Source organism: Drepanopeziza brunnea, assembly GCF_022702325.1.
Source record: "Drepanopeziza brunnea f. sp. 'multigermtubi' strain 214-2 chromosome Unknown ctg13, whole genome shotgun sequence".
NCBI classification, from domain to species: Eukaryota; Fungi; Ascomycota; class Leotiomycetes; order Helotiales; family Drepanopezizaceae; genus Drepanopeziza; species Drepanopeziza brunnea.
The window spans coordinates 80,178-97,364 of NW_027094076.1; positions in this window are offsets into that span (position 1 = coordinate 80,178).

Here is a 17,187-nt window from a genome sequence, read left to right on the forward strand (position 1 = left end):
ATATTATTAGCGTAGATAGCTTAAATATATCACTTAATCTTAAAATAACTTATATTGCGGGCTTAGAATCTTTTATTACTTTATCTTTTTTTACTTTTCTCTTAATCTCTTTTACTATTAAGTCTATAGCAATAAAAGAAAGAGAGAAAGGAAGAGGCAAGGCAGCAGCGGAGACGGTATAAAAAGAGAAGGAAGAAAAAAAAGAAAAGCGAGAAATTATTAGCTTAATCTTATTATTATCGTCGTCGTTTTGATTGAATTTATATATAATATTAGCGTAAGTAATTAGAATATATCATTTATTACTTACACCGCGAGCTTAACTAAGGTAATAAGCAAGGCAAGAGGCAAGGCTTATTGAAAAAGAAAAAGGAGGTATAAAAGCAGCTACTGCTGCTTGCGAAGTAATTGTACTTGCCGCTTATAAGCCGGATCCGGCCGACTTATCCGCTTTATATAAAGTCCGTCTCGAAAGTTGCGCTAGCGGAGTAAGATCATATTGCTAATATAGTTATAATCGTAGTTATAATTGCAATTAAAGTTAAGGTTGAGGTTGGAGTTAAGGTTAAAGTTAAAGTTAAAGTTGATATTGATATTGATATTAAAATTAAAAAGAATATTTAAATTATAATAAATATTTAAAAGTGACAAACGAATTCACCTTTCAAAAAGGTCCGTGCTCAGCCAAATTCTCACACTTGTTATATTCGTCGGTATAGCAGTATATCTATATTATATTTTATAAAGTAACTTATAATTCTTATAACTCTTGTAACTTTTATAATTTCTATAACTTTTATAACTTTTATAACTTTTGTAATTTCTGTAACTTATATAACTTTTATAATATAAGTAAATTTTCGCTTTTGCTAAATCCATCGGCTTAGCATATATAATTATATAAAATTATCAAGTTATAAAAGTTATAAAAGTTATAAAAGTTATAAAAGTTATAATTGATTCGGCGCAGTTAAAATTACAATTTAAATACATTGTTTACTTTTGATCAATTGCTAATAGCTATACAATCACTTTTAATAATAAACTATTAATGTACATCTTATAATTCGTTGAACTTATACTCTTTTATGGCCATTAATCGGTAAGCTTTAAGCTCGATCTTTGCGTAAGCTTTTAAGCTTTGAATAGCCTCTTTTATACGCTTATCTAAAACATATAAGCGCTAAAAGGTCCGCTTATTACGACAGTGATAATAAGTATATAAGTTATCTAGCTCTCTTTATAAGAATAAACTTAAATAGCTTTAATAAGGTTCGTCCGCTAATTTCGCTGTATATTCCGATATTATTATATTTATTAAATTGCTAACTAAACACTTTCGAGCTGTATTTCGAATAAAGTACTCTTTAGCTAGCTTGTAGCGTCGTTAATAATAGCAATTTAAGCAAGTAGTAAATCGCAAACTAGTATTTAAGATAAAAAAGTATAACAATAAGCGGAAGCTGCTGCACTTAATATATTCGATTTTGATAGGTCCTTTAAATAGCTAAACGAGTGCGAAAAGCGTAAGACGCGGTAGAAATTAATAGATCGTATTTATATTTAACTTAAAGGTTAGAAAGAATAAAAGAAAAAGCAAATTTAGCGCTAAATCTAATGCTTCCGCTTTAACTTTAATCTTGTTCGATTGCTCGATCTGCTTAAAAGCGCGGTGTACTTCGAGATCGTCGTATATTTTCTTATCTTTATATATCGTATATATAAACTTAAAAAGATCCGTAAGTATAATATTTTAGCTTTTCTTTTTGCTTACTTCGCTTTTTTATATGCTTTAAGCATTATTTTATATCTTATTATTGCTTTAAGCATTATTATTAGTCTGTTAGCTGCTTTAAGTATCGATAAGTCTTTTAAAGTTGATCTCACTTATAATACGAGTTATTTCGTCGTTATTACCGAAGAGATCGAATGACTTATATCGATAGCGTAATAAGCTGAATAATGGTATTATAAAAGCGAGTTATAGGGTTGCGTAGTAAAGGTCCTTTAGTAAAAGAGTTTTTAATAGTAGTATAATAGCCTCCTCCTCAATATCCCTTTCTTTTTTAATGTCGCCCTTCTTCTTAATGTCGCCCTCCTCTTTAATTTCCCCCTCTTCTTTAATGCCTTTTTCCTCAATCTTCCTTTTCTTAAGCTCCTTTTTTTCAAGCTCTTCTTTTTTAATATAATTAGTAATACTCTCTTTCTCTTGCTTCGTATTCATAATAGCAATAAGAAAAGCGATAAATAATTAATTATTATATATTGTTTGATTTTAATATATCGTAAAAGTAAAGTGTTTAAATGCAAAGAAAGTATTCTATTAAGATTAAATGCACGTAGCAATAAGCTTTTGTTTGAATTAAGCGAGGAATAAAAGCTTTTTATTAGTTCTTGTAACTTTTGTAACTCTTATAACTTTTGTAACTTTTATAATTTTTATAACTTTTGTATAATACATAAATATATATATTTATACGTTTTATAACTGTTATGCAAGCTGCTTTCGATACATATAATCTGTATCTCGATTAATACTAATATTAATAGACTTCTTTTTAAAGCGGCAAAAATCAAACACATTCTTAAACATAACCTTCGTTAAAGTCTTTACTTTAGAAGCTGATACATAATATAGCTTATAAGCAAATTTAGCCTTAGCTTAGTTAATCATTACTTTAATTAAAGAAATTCTTTGACTTTTATATACCGTGATTGCGTAAGCTACGCGAAAAAAGAGCTGCCGACGATTGCAAAGCTTATTATCGTAAAAAAAGTCTCGATCGACGGTAAATACTAAGAATTATTTAATTTTTTCGAAAGTAAAATTAATATAATCTTCGATCTTTATTATAATACTTTATAGCAATTCTTCGCGTGGTTTAGCGCTTGCTTCTTAAAAGATATCTTTAACTATTTTTATAAACTTATTGATTACTTTTATTTTTGTTTAAAGATTTTAATTCAATATCATTTTAGCTTTAATATATATATTAATGCTTTGCTTTAAGCTTTCAGCTTCTTTTTAATCAGCGTTATAAGCTTTCGCGCTGCTTGTATTCTTTGACTTAAGTCTTAAGATAAGCGCGTCTAGCTTTTTTAGCTGCTTATAGTTATATTCTTTTACTTTCGCGTTCGTAAAGTAAATATAAAAAGCATCTTTAAAAGATTTTTTATTAGCCGGCCGGATATTTATTTTAGCTCGAGAAATAAAAAGTTCTTAGTTATCTATCGAAAGGTTATTTTCTCGGAGTTTTAAAAAAGCTTTGCAAAAATTAATAGCTTTTAAAGACTCGCTTTTTTAACGCATAATAACCTTAAATCGAATGGTTTTATTAAATAATCGATAAAAAGATTAACCGATCTTTTATTTCGGCGAAAAGTTATAAGTTACAAATAAAGACTTCTTTTTAATTAGCGGTAACTAATAAAAATTATCATAAAAGTAAATACTTAAACTTTTAAATAGCTTTTAAAATTCAAGGAAAATCTAGGCATAGCGCCGTTGAATTCGAGCGAAATCCTTTAGATCAATTATTAACTTCTTATTAATAATTAAATACTTATAATCCTTGAATTTCGTTTAAAAAGTCTAGAAGGTAGTAAAAAAATTGTTTATAATATAATATTTAATTAATAGCGCTAATAAAGAATGTAATATAGCTCTTGCGATACTAAAAGCAATAATACTTATAAGCGTTGCTCGGATGATTAGATTTAGCTTGCCAGCTTTATCCGCCATATCTTAAAGCCGAACGCAAATAGCTAAAATAAAGTAGGTTTTGCTCGTGCTAGCCTTGCCGTCGAGATAAATTAGCAGCTGTAAAAGAGGTTGGTTTAATAATATTATAATATAATAATCTATTATAAAATAGTAAAACTTTTTCTGCTTATTAAAAAGCTTTTCAAGGTTATAATTTCGAATAGCGTTAACTCGCATATCAGATACTTTTGCAGCAGCTTTTTAATTTCTAATATAAGTAGATAAGATATTATATTTGCTAATATATAAATCTTAATTATAAGCAAGATCTTTAGAGCGATTCGATATATCGTTTTCGTTTATAAAGATAATATTAAGATTTCGAAAATTCCGTAAGTTCTATTCTTCTTTTGCGTTAATATTATTATAATCTCGAAGCTTAAAGCTTTTTATATCGTATTTATCGTTTAAACTAGCTTTATTTTCTTCGTCAGCTATAAAAAAAAGATCGTAATAATCGAGCATATATAAAGAATCGCTATAAAGATCTCGACAAAAACGCTTGCAAGCGCTATAAGCTAAAGCGAATATCGGATGCTCTTTTCCGGTAATATTAATAAGTAAATCGTCTTTTTTTTAGTAAAGATAGTGCAGCATTAAGTAAATGCGCGCGTTATGTTTATAATTATTATAAACCTTAATATTTAAATATTAAAAAAAGTAATTGATAATTTAAAGCTTGCTTTTTCGTAAGAAGTGCTTTTTTTTATAAATATATATATCGTAGACCTTAAAGAAATCTAAAAGAATAACCTTTTTAACTCGTTCGGGGCGTTATTAGTACCGCTAAAGGTTAAAGAGTTTAAGTTCTAATTTATATTTATTTAATTTTACTTAATACTTCTTTTTTTTATTTAATCGGCAATTCAAATTAATAAAGTTTCGAATAGATTTAGTTAAATTAATCTCAAAAAGCAAGTGATAAACCTTTTAAGCGTTATAATCTCTCTTTCTTAACAGCTTATTAAGTATCTTAAAGACTAGCGAAAAGGCTAGAGCTTTAGCGTTAATATGTTTTAAAATTATATTAATAATATCTTTATAAGAGTCGGATTCTTTTTTATGCTTAAAGCAATACTTAAAAGCGTATTTTAAGAGACTTTTAAAGCTAGATATAAACTATATATTTGTATTAATTAACCAACTTAATATAAAAACAAGTAAGAAAAGGTTTTGTAAAAGATGATTACGTTAAGCGGCAAACTAATACTTACGAAGATTGATCTTTCGATTATAATTAGCTATAAGCTGCATAAGACGCTTATAATAAAATCTATAAGAAAAGACTTTTATGTTTTTGTTTTTATATAAACAATATTTAATCGAGCAAACGCAATAGATTTGCATTTGATTAATTAACGTAATAAATTGATCGATCGTATTCTTAATCATATTAAAAAGTAAAGAAGTCGAGTTTTGCAAATCGAGTAAACGAGTCGTATTAAGGTTAAAAGCGGTAATATAATCTTTTTAAAAGCTGACGAAGTTTAAAATACGAAAGTAATCGTCCTTCTTAAAGTTTATATTAAGTTTAAGCTCGCTCGCATCGTTCGATCTATTTTTTAATTAAAATATATCGTAAATATAGCTCGAGCTACGATCTTATTATTTTTATCGCGTTTAAAAATTAATATACAGCAAATAATGACTTAAGATGTCTTATAAAAAAGCTTGCTAGCGGATATAAATATAATAAGTAATAATAGCCGGGTTCTTTTAGATATTTTCTTAAATTATCTTGGCTCGCTTAGCTTGATTAGCGGCCTTATATTTATTATACCGAAGAAGATAACGCTAAAGATCTTCTTATTATATGTCCGCAACATTCTAAATAAGAAAGGCTATTATAGCATTTAGTTAAGACTTGGCTAACGCTTCTAGCTAATAGCCTTGCTTCTTTTAAAAAGGACGAGTGCTATTAATAGCTTACCTACAGCGCACGATCTAATTAAAAAAGGCTGGCTGCTCTTTTAATTGATCTCGCAAACTATTAATACTTAAGTCTTTAATATCTTTCCGAGACTTGATAAAGTAAAAAAATACTTTTGCGACTTTAAAGCGTATTAAAATATTAAAAAAATAAAACCGGAAACGAAAGTAAGTCGCAAAACGCTTATCGCGATACTTTATCAAGTATTTAATATAATCTTTTATATTAACTTTTCGAAGTCGTTAAATATAAAAATCGCTTGCGCCGATAAAGAAAAATATAAAAAAGGCTAAATTAAAAAGCTTTTGATTAAGTTTTAGCTTAAAGATTAGCGTAAATCGCTAGCTTAAAGCAAAAGCAAAAACATATTGCTTCGATGCGAGTTTATTAATTTAAGCAAAGAGTTAATTAAATTCCGTAATATCTAGATTTAAATCGAGAATTATAGTCTTTAAAAAAAAACGCTTTTGATTATCAAGTAAGTTATCGTCAGCATTTAAGTGATCTTTTATATTAAATAAAGCATTTTTATCGGCTACAAAAGCTTTATCTTCGCTCGAATCTTTTTTAAGATTACCGCGGGCTTTTCGGCGCAAGCGGCGGCGTTTTTATGCCGATGACTTTATATTTAAAGCCGCTGTCTTTAATAGAAGCTGTTTAAGTGTTTCGTTTTTAATAATTATAACCCGTCTTTTTATATTTTTATTTATAAGCAAAGAATTTATTAAGTCTTAATTTATATTAATATTAATATACTTAAGATTATTTGCTTTTAAAAAGATAAGTCAAATATAAATCGTAAAGCGCCGAACTCGGCATTTTTTTTTAAACTGCTTATTAATCCGAAGATTTTTATTAAAATTTTTAAGCTTAAGAATAATTACGTTAACTTTTTTAAAAAGCAAAAGAAGATTTTTAAAAAACTTAGCGTTATTAAAAGTAAAAGTTATTACGTAACCCGAGTATTTATATTAATAGCCGCGATAGCGCTAAAGCGATATATTAATATATAACGATAAAATCAACGCTTTTTTTAATACCGAAAGCTTCGGCAAGTAATCCGGCACTTTACTTAAGTTTATATTATTGCTAACTATTATAAAATAAAGCTATTTAAAGAGATCCGGCTTTTTAATAGATTTATTACGGCGGTTATACTCGTAATAAATGATATCGCTACGGACTTTTTTAAATCGCATTTCGAATTATCTTTCGTTGTAACGAAAGCAAAAGTTTATTTAAATAGCTTTTATAATTGAGTGAAAATCTTAAATTATCTGTTATTCTTTTTTATTTACCGCCGGCTTATACTCGGCTAAAGTAGTATACGGTTATAATAAGTCCGAGAAAAAGATAAACTTTTAAAATTAAAAGTTGCGGCAGCGTTCTTTTTCGGCTTAAGCAACATCTTTTATAGTTTTACGAGCTTCTTTGCGTTGCATCCGGAAGTCTTTTTTAACGTTAACTTTAATCTTACGACTCTTTCGAGTCTCGCGGTTTTGCTTTAAGTTAAGCAAGAAAAAGCCGATAACCTTTAATTTAAATCCGGAATCAAAAAAGAACATTTAATAATTAAAAAAAGCTTTTAAGACGCTAAACGATCGAAGTAAAGAAGAACTTAATACTTGATTCTTAAGTCGCTTACGAGTCGGCGGCGATTCTTTTAATAAGAGTTGTTTAGCTTTTTTTTAACTAAGAAAATAACGAAGACGCTTTCTTTTTATTCGGATAAATAATAAAGATGCGAAACCCGGTTCTTCATAGCTTTTTTCTTTATCGTTGTCTTGTTTTAATTAATAAGACGATAGCAAAGAATTAAAAACCTTTTAAAAAGATAATATATTATTCGTATTAAATATATTAAATAATAAGAAAGTATATAGAATTAAGATAACGGGCCTTGATCGCATATTATTATAATTAACCTTTTATAAAGTCCTATTAATAAGACTATTAATACGCTGATTAATAAAGCTTTTTTAAAATGCTTCAGACTTTATAACAAATCTAATACGTCGATTTATAAAAAGTGAGCTTTAGCAGATTAATAACTTTGGTAACTTTAATAACTTGATTAAAAGCACTTACTTATGCCGCCTAAAGCAGCCTGCTTACGTATACTTCTATTATATTTAAAAGTATTTTTATTAAAAGTATTTCTATCGAAACCGGAATCTTAAAAGCGTTAGACCGTAGAATAAAAACTTTAATAACTTTAATAACTTTAATAACCTTAATAACCTTAATAACCTTAGCAACTTTAATAACCTTAATAACTTTAATAACTTGACTAAAAGCACTTACCTATATTACTTAAAGCAGCCTGCTTACGTATACCTTTATTATATCTAAGAGTGTTTTTATTAAAAGTATTTTTATCGAAACCAGAATCTTAAAAGCGTTGGACCGTAAAATAAAGACTTTGGTAACTTTAGTAACTTTAGTAACCTTGATAACCTTAATAACCTTAGCAATTCTAATAACCTTAGTAACTTTAGTAACTTGATTAGAAGCACTTACTTATGCCACCTAAAGCCGCTTGCTCGCGTATACTTTTATCATATCTAAAAGTATTTTTATTATTATTAGCACTTTATAAAAACCGTCTTATATAGCGTTGTAACGAAAGTGATAAAAAGATATTAAAACGATTAGATCTTCGTAATAAAAAAAGCCGTAACGAAAGAAAAGATGCGAACTAAAGATATTTACGTAGAATAAATAGATTAAGATATAAATAGCTAAGTTTCGACGAAGAATATCGAAATAAAAGTAATAGCTTTCGAAAAGAAGCGCGTAACGGCGAAGCTATAATAAAAGCACGGCGAAGTCGACTTCGAAGTCTTTTTGCTAATTAATTATCGCTAGACGAAAGCAAATTATGCTTTGCTTTAATCGTAGACTTTTGCGACTTAGTTTTTAATCTGTAAGTATTATAAATAGCGAAAACTTTATCTTGATCTTCATTTTGAAAAGACGTAATAAGTTGATAGATATTTTTAAATATACACCGAGCTTGAAAACAGATTCGAGTTTCTATAATGCAAGTTAAGTATTATTATAACGATAATTATAACAATGATAATTATAGTAATAAAAGTAGTTGTAAAAATAATTATAAATAACGAACGTAAAGTAAGTATTAATATAAAGTATTAATATAGCAGAATCGATAACGGTAGCTGAATTAAGCTTAGCTATAAGATATATTTAATTCGGGCCGATCCTTTTCGAAATCTAAAATTATCTGCCGACATTTCTTTTAGCATTGCTTAAAAATCTTGCTAGATCAATATAAAATAGTCTTACGTGATTAAATGACTTATCATTACTACAATTACTAGATGACTTATTACTATTACGACGATTAAATGACTTATTACTATTACGACGATTAAATAACTCATTACCACCACAACTACTAGATGACTCATCACCACTACAATTACTAGATGACTTATCACCACCACAACTACTGGAATTTATCTTGGGTCACCGTTGATAACAATTAATAAGCGAAAAGCAAGCTGCTTTAGCCCGATAATCGAATTTCGAATTAAAGTTCGAAAGACGAGTTATTAAGACTTTCGATAAGTTCTTTTAAACTTATCGCTAAATAAACAACTTTAATTAACTAGCTATGTTTAAAATAGCAACCTCCGACTTTAATAATAGATTAAGTAAAGAAGACGACTTGATTTTGCAATACGATTAGTTCTTGCGAGCCGAATGCGTAAGAAAGAATATAAACGCCGAAAACCTCTTTTCGGCTTACGATCAATTTATTATTAAAGTTATCGTTATTTATTTTTTACGCAATAAGAACGCCGAAAGATATAAACGAATTAAAAGAACCTTCGACGGCGTTAAAAGCTAATTGCTATACGACGACCACTTTAAAGTTATATGTATTTTAGTTTACAGCGTTCGCTAACTAAGCGTTATTCTAGAAAACTGTACTTTTAACGCTTACGCTATCTAAGTCATCAACTATTATATTATTGCTTACGTCGCTTTTTAAAAAATTATAACTAATATAGCTCGAAGACGCAAGTTCATTAAGCTTAACGCTACGGTAGTCAACCTTACTTGCTAGACCGTAAAAAACAAAATTAATATTAAGTAGAAAGATAAGATTGCTATTTCGAACGAAAGACTCTTAAAGAAGCTAAGATTAAAAGTCTTATTATATAGCTTATTGATTTTAGCTTTCGATAATATTAAAAGCGAATACGACGAGCTTGAAGAACGTATAAAGTTTGCCGACGAAAATTAAACTTAGAATTTCGTTTTGCAAAAAAAGCTCGAATCCGAAACTCTATTCGTAAATTATAGTTTACGAATATTAAATAACTTAGCAACTAAAGCAAGACTAAGTTAACTTTTTGCTCTTAAGACCTTTTTGCTTAAATCATTTATTACGCGCTTTTCGTTATTATTAGCTTTGTTTTAAAGATCGACGTTATCTTTTATTAATAAGCTTTCGAACGTTAAATTAATTGCTTCGATTATATCTAATTTACGTAAGTCTATCGACGCGAGCTCTTCTTTAGCTTTTACATTCGAAGTGCAACGCGACTTTTTCGAGAATTAGCTATTATTAACACTATTCGTTAAAAAAAAAGACAGCTTTAAGTACGAACTAGCTAAAGCCGTATCGAACCGCTGCTTCGGACTCGTCGAGATTAAAGACTTTATAAGTATAAACGTAGCTTTTATCAACTTTTGTTAAAACTTTTATTAATTAGCTTTCGATCGTTTAAACTTAAACGAGAATATCGATAATACTTTTTAAGTTGCTGCGGAATCGATTAAGAAAGCTATTAGCTAGATCCGCAAGCTTTTAAAAAACGAATTTTCTAATAACGCGATTTTACGACTCTTCGACCGTCGTAGCTAAGCGGAAGTAAGTAAAGAAAAAAGCAAAGTAATAAACTACTTTTTGCTATCCGAGATCTTTAATTTAAGCTTTAACGACGACGATTGCAATTGCATAAAGATCTTTTAAAAAGTAAAAAACGTATTAAAATTTAAAAATAGATTTAAAGAACTTTTTAACTTAAACGTTTAAACGAAGCTCCGCTTTAACTGCAAAGTCTTACCGTCCGCTACCGAACTATTAAATAAAGTCTTTTACGAAATTTATACTTTCGAATACGTTAAATACTTTAAGCTAGCTACGAAAGGCTTTATAATAATAATAATCCGTTCTAACTTATATCAATTTATCGAAGCTTATTAAACTAACGCTTTTAATAACTTTATGCTTTATTCGAGTAATCAATCGATATTCGCTATTAAGATTAAAAGTAGTACTTTAATTAAAAGAATGTTTAATTTAAGCTCTTTTAAGTTGAAAGCTAAGCCGATATCTTTTAATAAGCTAGATTAAAGCATTAGCTTAATAAGCACCGCTTAAAAGAACAGCTCCCTTAATATTATAAATGCGAGTAATTATACGAAAGTTTAGTTTATATTAAAAGCTTCCTTTTTAAACGATAAGCACGGCAACTAGACCTTCTTTATTATTATAAACAAAAAGATTTAAATATACTTGTACTACTTTCGGACTAGTAACTTAAAAAGAGCTTTTATTAATGCACTTTTTAATATAATATACTCTTTGACTTAGCAAGTCTTTCGAAGCTATTATAAGCTATACTTTGCTGCTTTGCTTAATCGCCGAGACGAGAACTATAAGCTTATCGCTTACTCGGAACCTTTTTAACTTTTTAAATGCAATAATAATGCTCGAGTGATTGCGACTAAGCACGACGCTAATACTAAACGACTCGTAAACCGTAATTCACGAGTAAAAAACAAAGTTTTAAACTATTATTTAATACTTTACGACGTAAAGAATTAAATCGAAAGCTTAATTATTTAACTTAAAAGCTATACTTACTAGGCTGCTCCATGGGGCCCCATAGGGCCCCACGGAGTTTTGAGTCCTCCCTACGGAGGAACCCACGAAGAGTACAAAATTCTGCCCTTCCTTATAAGGAAACCTTATAAAGCGTAAAGTTATTCTATAAGGTTTATATACATAAAAATATGCATATGCATAATTATTAATCAAGTTTACTAATCACATTTACTAATCACATTTACTAATCACATTTATTAATCACATTTACTAATTACATTTACTAATCAAAGACTCAAAGTATTAATTAAATTTACTAGTTACAAAGGCTTAAGGGTTAGTAAAGACCTGTTCTTTAGCTTAAGTCTACTAATTACAAAGAGTTAATAAAGACCCGTCTTTCTGCAGTTACGTAGAATACGGTCAACTCGGTCTCCGCCTTTAGCTTAAGCTTTTACTTGTAAGCATAATTTAAATAAATCTCGTTTAACTTAAGTAGCTCTCTTAGCTTTTAGCACTTGTTGTTCTACTTAAACTCATTTTCATCCGAGAACTTGAAAGTGAAGCGTTTGTATGTTAAAGTGCTATCGATAATGAAAGAGTATAGCATTAATAGCTCTTTTAAGATGCTTTTAGCTTCGGCATAATCGCTATCGAAAAGCTTAAGAATAAGATCACTTAAGATCAATCGAACCTTAATATCTTTATAAGTGAATTGCTTTCTAATTGCGTTAAGGAAAAAGACAAAATAGTCGAGAAGATAAAAGACTTAAGCGCTCTCTTTTTAAATGAAAAATCAATTAGTGATTATAGTATATAGATATTATTATTAACCTTGTTAGCACCGTAGTGCTTAATGCCGAACTCGTCGACAAAACCTTTGCGACCTTTCTATTCGTAATCGAGGCCGATTAATCTTAAAAACAAAGCGGTATCTTCTTCGTTATAGCAAATAAACATTGAATTAACAACGTTACTATTAGCATAAACGACTACGAAATCTTTATAGCGACTAAGTATTTCGTTGATTAGCTTGTTACTACCGGTGCTAAAAGAATTGACCTCGATTATAGCGTTATAAAAGAAGAGAATCGACATTGCTAAATAAAGAAAATAATTAGCTTGAAGCAAAGAATCAAAAAGCAAAGAATCAAAAAGAAAATAATTACTTAAGTTGAATATAATTGTAGTTGAGTGTTAAAGTTAGTTGAGAAGTTGAGTATTAAGGTTAAGAAATTAAAGTTAAGTGTTAAGGTTAAGAAGTTGAAGTTAAGTGTTAAAGTTAAGATTAAGAAGTTGAGTGTTAAGGTTAAAGTTAAAAAGTTAAGTGTTGAAGTGATAATGAAAAAAAGAAAAAGAAAAAGAAGGAAAGCGAGTACTTATATAAAAATAAAAGTATAGCTTAATCGTAATCGAAGCATTGCTTCGATTCATTAAAAGTGAATTATAATATTTAAAACAATGAATCGACGCGAAACAAAGAAAATAACAATGCAATGCCTCGATTCATTAAAAGTGAATTATAATATTTGAAACAATGAATCGACGCGGAACAAAGAAAATAACGCGTCGCTTAATGATAATCGATGCAATACCTCGATTTATTAAAAGTGAATTATAATATTTAAAACAATAAATCGACGCGGAACAAAGAAAACAACGCGTCGCTTAATGATAATCGATAAAACAATAAATCGACGCGGAACAAAGAAAACAACGCGTCGCTTAATAATAATCGATACAATGCCTCGATTCAACAAAAGTAAATTACAATATTTAAAACACGAACTCGACGCGGAACAAAGAAAAAACGCTTCGCTTAATAAATCTGATTAATAAATCTGATTAGTAAATATAATTAGTAAATCTAATTAGTAAATGCTGCACGGAAAGAAACCTTGCATGCTACACGTCCTTTTGCTACACGTGCTTAGCTCGGCTATAGCTCGGCTATAAAACGTGCTTTGCCGTACGTAATCTGATTAGTAAATCTGATTAGTAAATCTGATTAGTAAATCTAATTAGTAAATCTGATTAGTAAATGCTATACAAAAAGAATTAACGTACTTAAAGCTGCTATACGTAACTTACGTAAAGCTAATACACGTAACTTACGTAAAGCTACTATACGTAACTTACGTAAAGCTGCTACACGTAACCTACGTAAAGCTGCCATACGTAACTTACGTAAAGCTGCTACACTTAACGTACTTAAGGCTGCTACACGTAAACTACGTAAAGCTGCTATACGTAACCTACGTAAGGCTGCCACACCTAACGTACTTAAAGCTGCTATAGCTCGGCTATAACTCGGCTATAGCACGTGCTTTACCGTACGTAATCTGATTAGTAAATTTAATTAGTAAATCTGATTAATAAATCTAATTAATAAATGCTATACAAAAAGAATTAACGTACTTAAGGCTGCTATACGTAACTTACGTAAAGCTGCTACACGTAACTTACGTAAGGCTATCACACGTAACCCACGTAAAGCTGCTATACGTAACCTACGTAAGGCTGCCACACGTAACCCACGTAAAGCTGCTATACGTAACTTACGTAAAGCTGCTATACTTAACGTACTTAAAGCTGCCACACGTAAACTATATAAAGCTGCTATACGTAACCTACGTAAAGCTACTACATTTAACGTACTTAAAGCTGCTACACGTAACCCACGTAAAGCTGCTATACGTAACTTACGTAAAGCTGCTACACTTAACGTACTTAAAGCTGCCACACGTAAATTACGTAAAGCTGCTATACGTAACCTACATAAAGCTGCCACACTTAACGTACTTAAGGCTGCTACACGTAACTCACGTAAAGCTGCTATACGTAACTTACGTAAAGCTGCTATACTTAACGTATTTAAAGCTGCCACACGTAAACTACGTAAGGCTGCTATACGTAACCTACGTAAAGCTGCCACATTTAACGTACTTAAAGCTGCTACACGTAACCCACGTAAAGCTGCTATACGTAACCTACGTAAAGCTGTTACACTTAACGTACTTAAGGCTGCTATACGTAAACTACGTAAAGCTGCTATACGTAACCTACGTAAAGCTGCCACACCTAACGTACTTAAAGCTGCTACACGTAACCCACGTAAAGCTGCTATACGTAACTTACGTAAAGCTGCTACACTTAACGTACTTAAGACTGCCACACGTAACTTACGTAAAGCTGCCACACCTAACGTACTTAAGGCTGCTATACGTAACCTACGTAAAGCTACTATACGTAGCGTACGTAAAGCTGTTATACGTAACTTACTTATAAACTATAGTTCACGGGCTATATAGCTTTACGAATAACTTAATTTTACTAAAAAACTTAATAGTTATAAAAAGAATCAGCTCTTTTAAAGTTTAATAAAAGTAATACTTATAATTAAAAGAATTACGTGCATTAGCTAACTAAAAGGTTTTATAATCAAGTTAAAGGTCCTTTAATTAATATAACATTTTAAGCGAAGCATACTAACTGACCCGTAAACTATAGTTCACGGGTAAACTCTTCTTTTAACTATTACTCTCGGTATTCTTAACTAGCTAGCTAAAGTCGATATAAATATATTAATAATAATAAAAAAACTAAAGATATCGATAAAAAAGAATTCAATTAATCATTGCAATCAATTATAAACAAATAAATACAAAAACTTAATGATATAAAAAAAGCAATTCAATAAATAAAATTAAAGTCGCTAATTATAAAACCTAGCAAAAGCGATACTCTTTGCAATTAAACGCTTGATTCTAAAAAAAGCTTCTTTTTTTTTATCTTGTACTAATCCCGCTTTATCATTTTCTTTTTCTTCTATTCGTTTGCGCTTTAAAGTTAATAATAAATTTGTAATTCGTTCGCTTATAAAAGTATTAGATTTAAAGTCGTTAAACTTATATATAATAATTGACTTACTTTAACTTTAAATAACGACTAAAAGAGTTTTAAGTTTCGAAATACTAAGTTTCGAAGTTTAAGCGGCATTTAAAGTTCTATAAGATAGCGAAGCCGAGTTCGGTATTCTATCAGCTTCCTTTCTATTTATTATCTCTTTATCACTTTGCTTAAAGCTTAATATTTCTTTCGCGTTAAAATAATTTTATTAAAAAATATTATTCAAATCGTTTTAATCGCATAAATTTGCTATCGCTAATATTTAAGTTAGAATTTATATTTAAATAAAAGCGTATATTATATAATATCGTATTTCGTTGCACTTTATTTTTATAGTTTATATAACGTTCAAAGCTAATCGATTCGTTCGTACCGTTCGAATTTAAATTTTTTAAATCGTTTTCGTTTTCTATATTATTAAGAACGTTTTAATCTGTATCATCTTAAGTTTGCTTATCAAGAAGTAAATCCGTAGCTACTTTCGATTGATTTACTTTGCTTGGTTTTCTTTATAAAAAATATAATCGATTTGGTACGACTTTGCTTTAAGAAGCGGAAGAATGCGCTTTGTATAATCTTATATGAAAGTTAGTAAATCGATTAGTAAATCGATTAGTAAATCGATTAGTAAATCGATAAAAAGTAAAAATATCGCAAGTAAATTAACTTACTTTTTAAATGCCTTTCGTAATTTAAAGACTTTCCGTACTATAACTGTCGCATTTTAAACGAAACATCTTTATCAATATCTTGAAACTTATTTAAGTTCTTTTTTATTCAATATAATTAATAAATATTTAAAAAATCAATATTATTTAAACTTACGTGATTCTCGTACTTCAGCTTTTAACATTATCAACTTAACTTTTCGTTGCTTAAAACTCATTGTTCGAAAGTCTTGATCGATCGCAAGATTATCGCAAGTAAAGATATATTTAAAATAAGATAAGCTTTGAAATTGACGATTTTGCTATTCTTAAAATTTTTATACTTCTTATTCGAATTCTTCTTTAAGCTGATCTTTATTTAAATCATTATAATTTACTAAAATCGATTCGAATAAGTGCTAAGCTTTATTTAAGCGAGTATTATACATCTTGAAATATAAAACAGTTATTTCTTTTGCGATTATTAATAGCGATAAATTACCGCGACGATAATCGCAAATATCTTTTGCAATATTAAATACCTTTTTTACGCAAATACTAATTAAAAAAATGCATAAAAAATCTTTAGCTATTCGAGCTAAATCAAAGTACCGAAGCTTAAGGTTTCGTTAAAAAGTTAAAATCTCTCGTCCGTCGACCGTTAAACTTAATTAATAAAAATCATTAAAATTAAAGTTTTAAATTAAAATTTCAAACTTACGAGCTAAAAGATAATTATGCACTTCCGACGACTCGTAATTTATATTTTCGAAAGAAGCTTATAAAGAAGAACTTAGCATTAATTTACCGCAAAGTAATAAAGCGGTTATTAGTTAACGATCGATTGCTTTAATATTATTAATACGTTAAGTTATAGATATCGAAGACTTATAATATTCGTTAAAAAGCTTTTCGAATCTCGCTCGATATATTGCAAACTAATCTTTACTTTCGTAAAGCTAAGAAAAATTTAAATCGAAAGTCTTTAGCTTAATAGCAAGATATAAGATTATCGCGAAAGCAAAAATATCTTTTAACGGCTTTTGCGTTTTGTTATAATACTTATTTAATT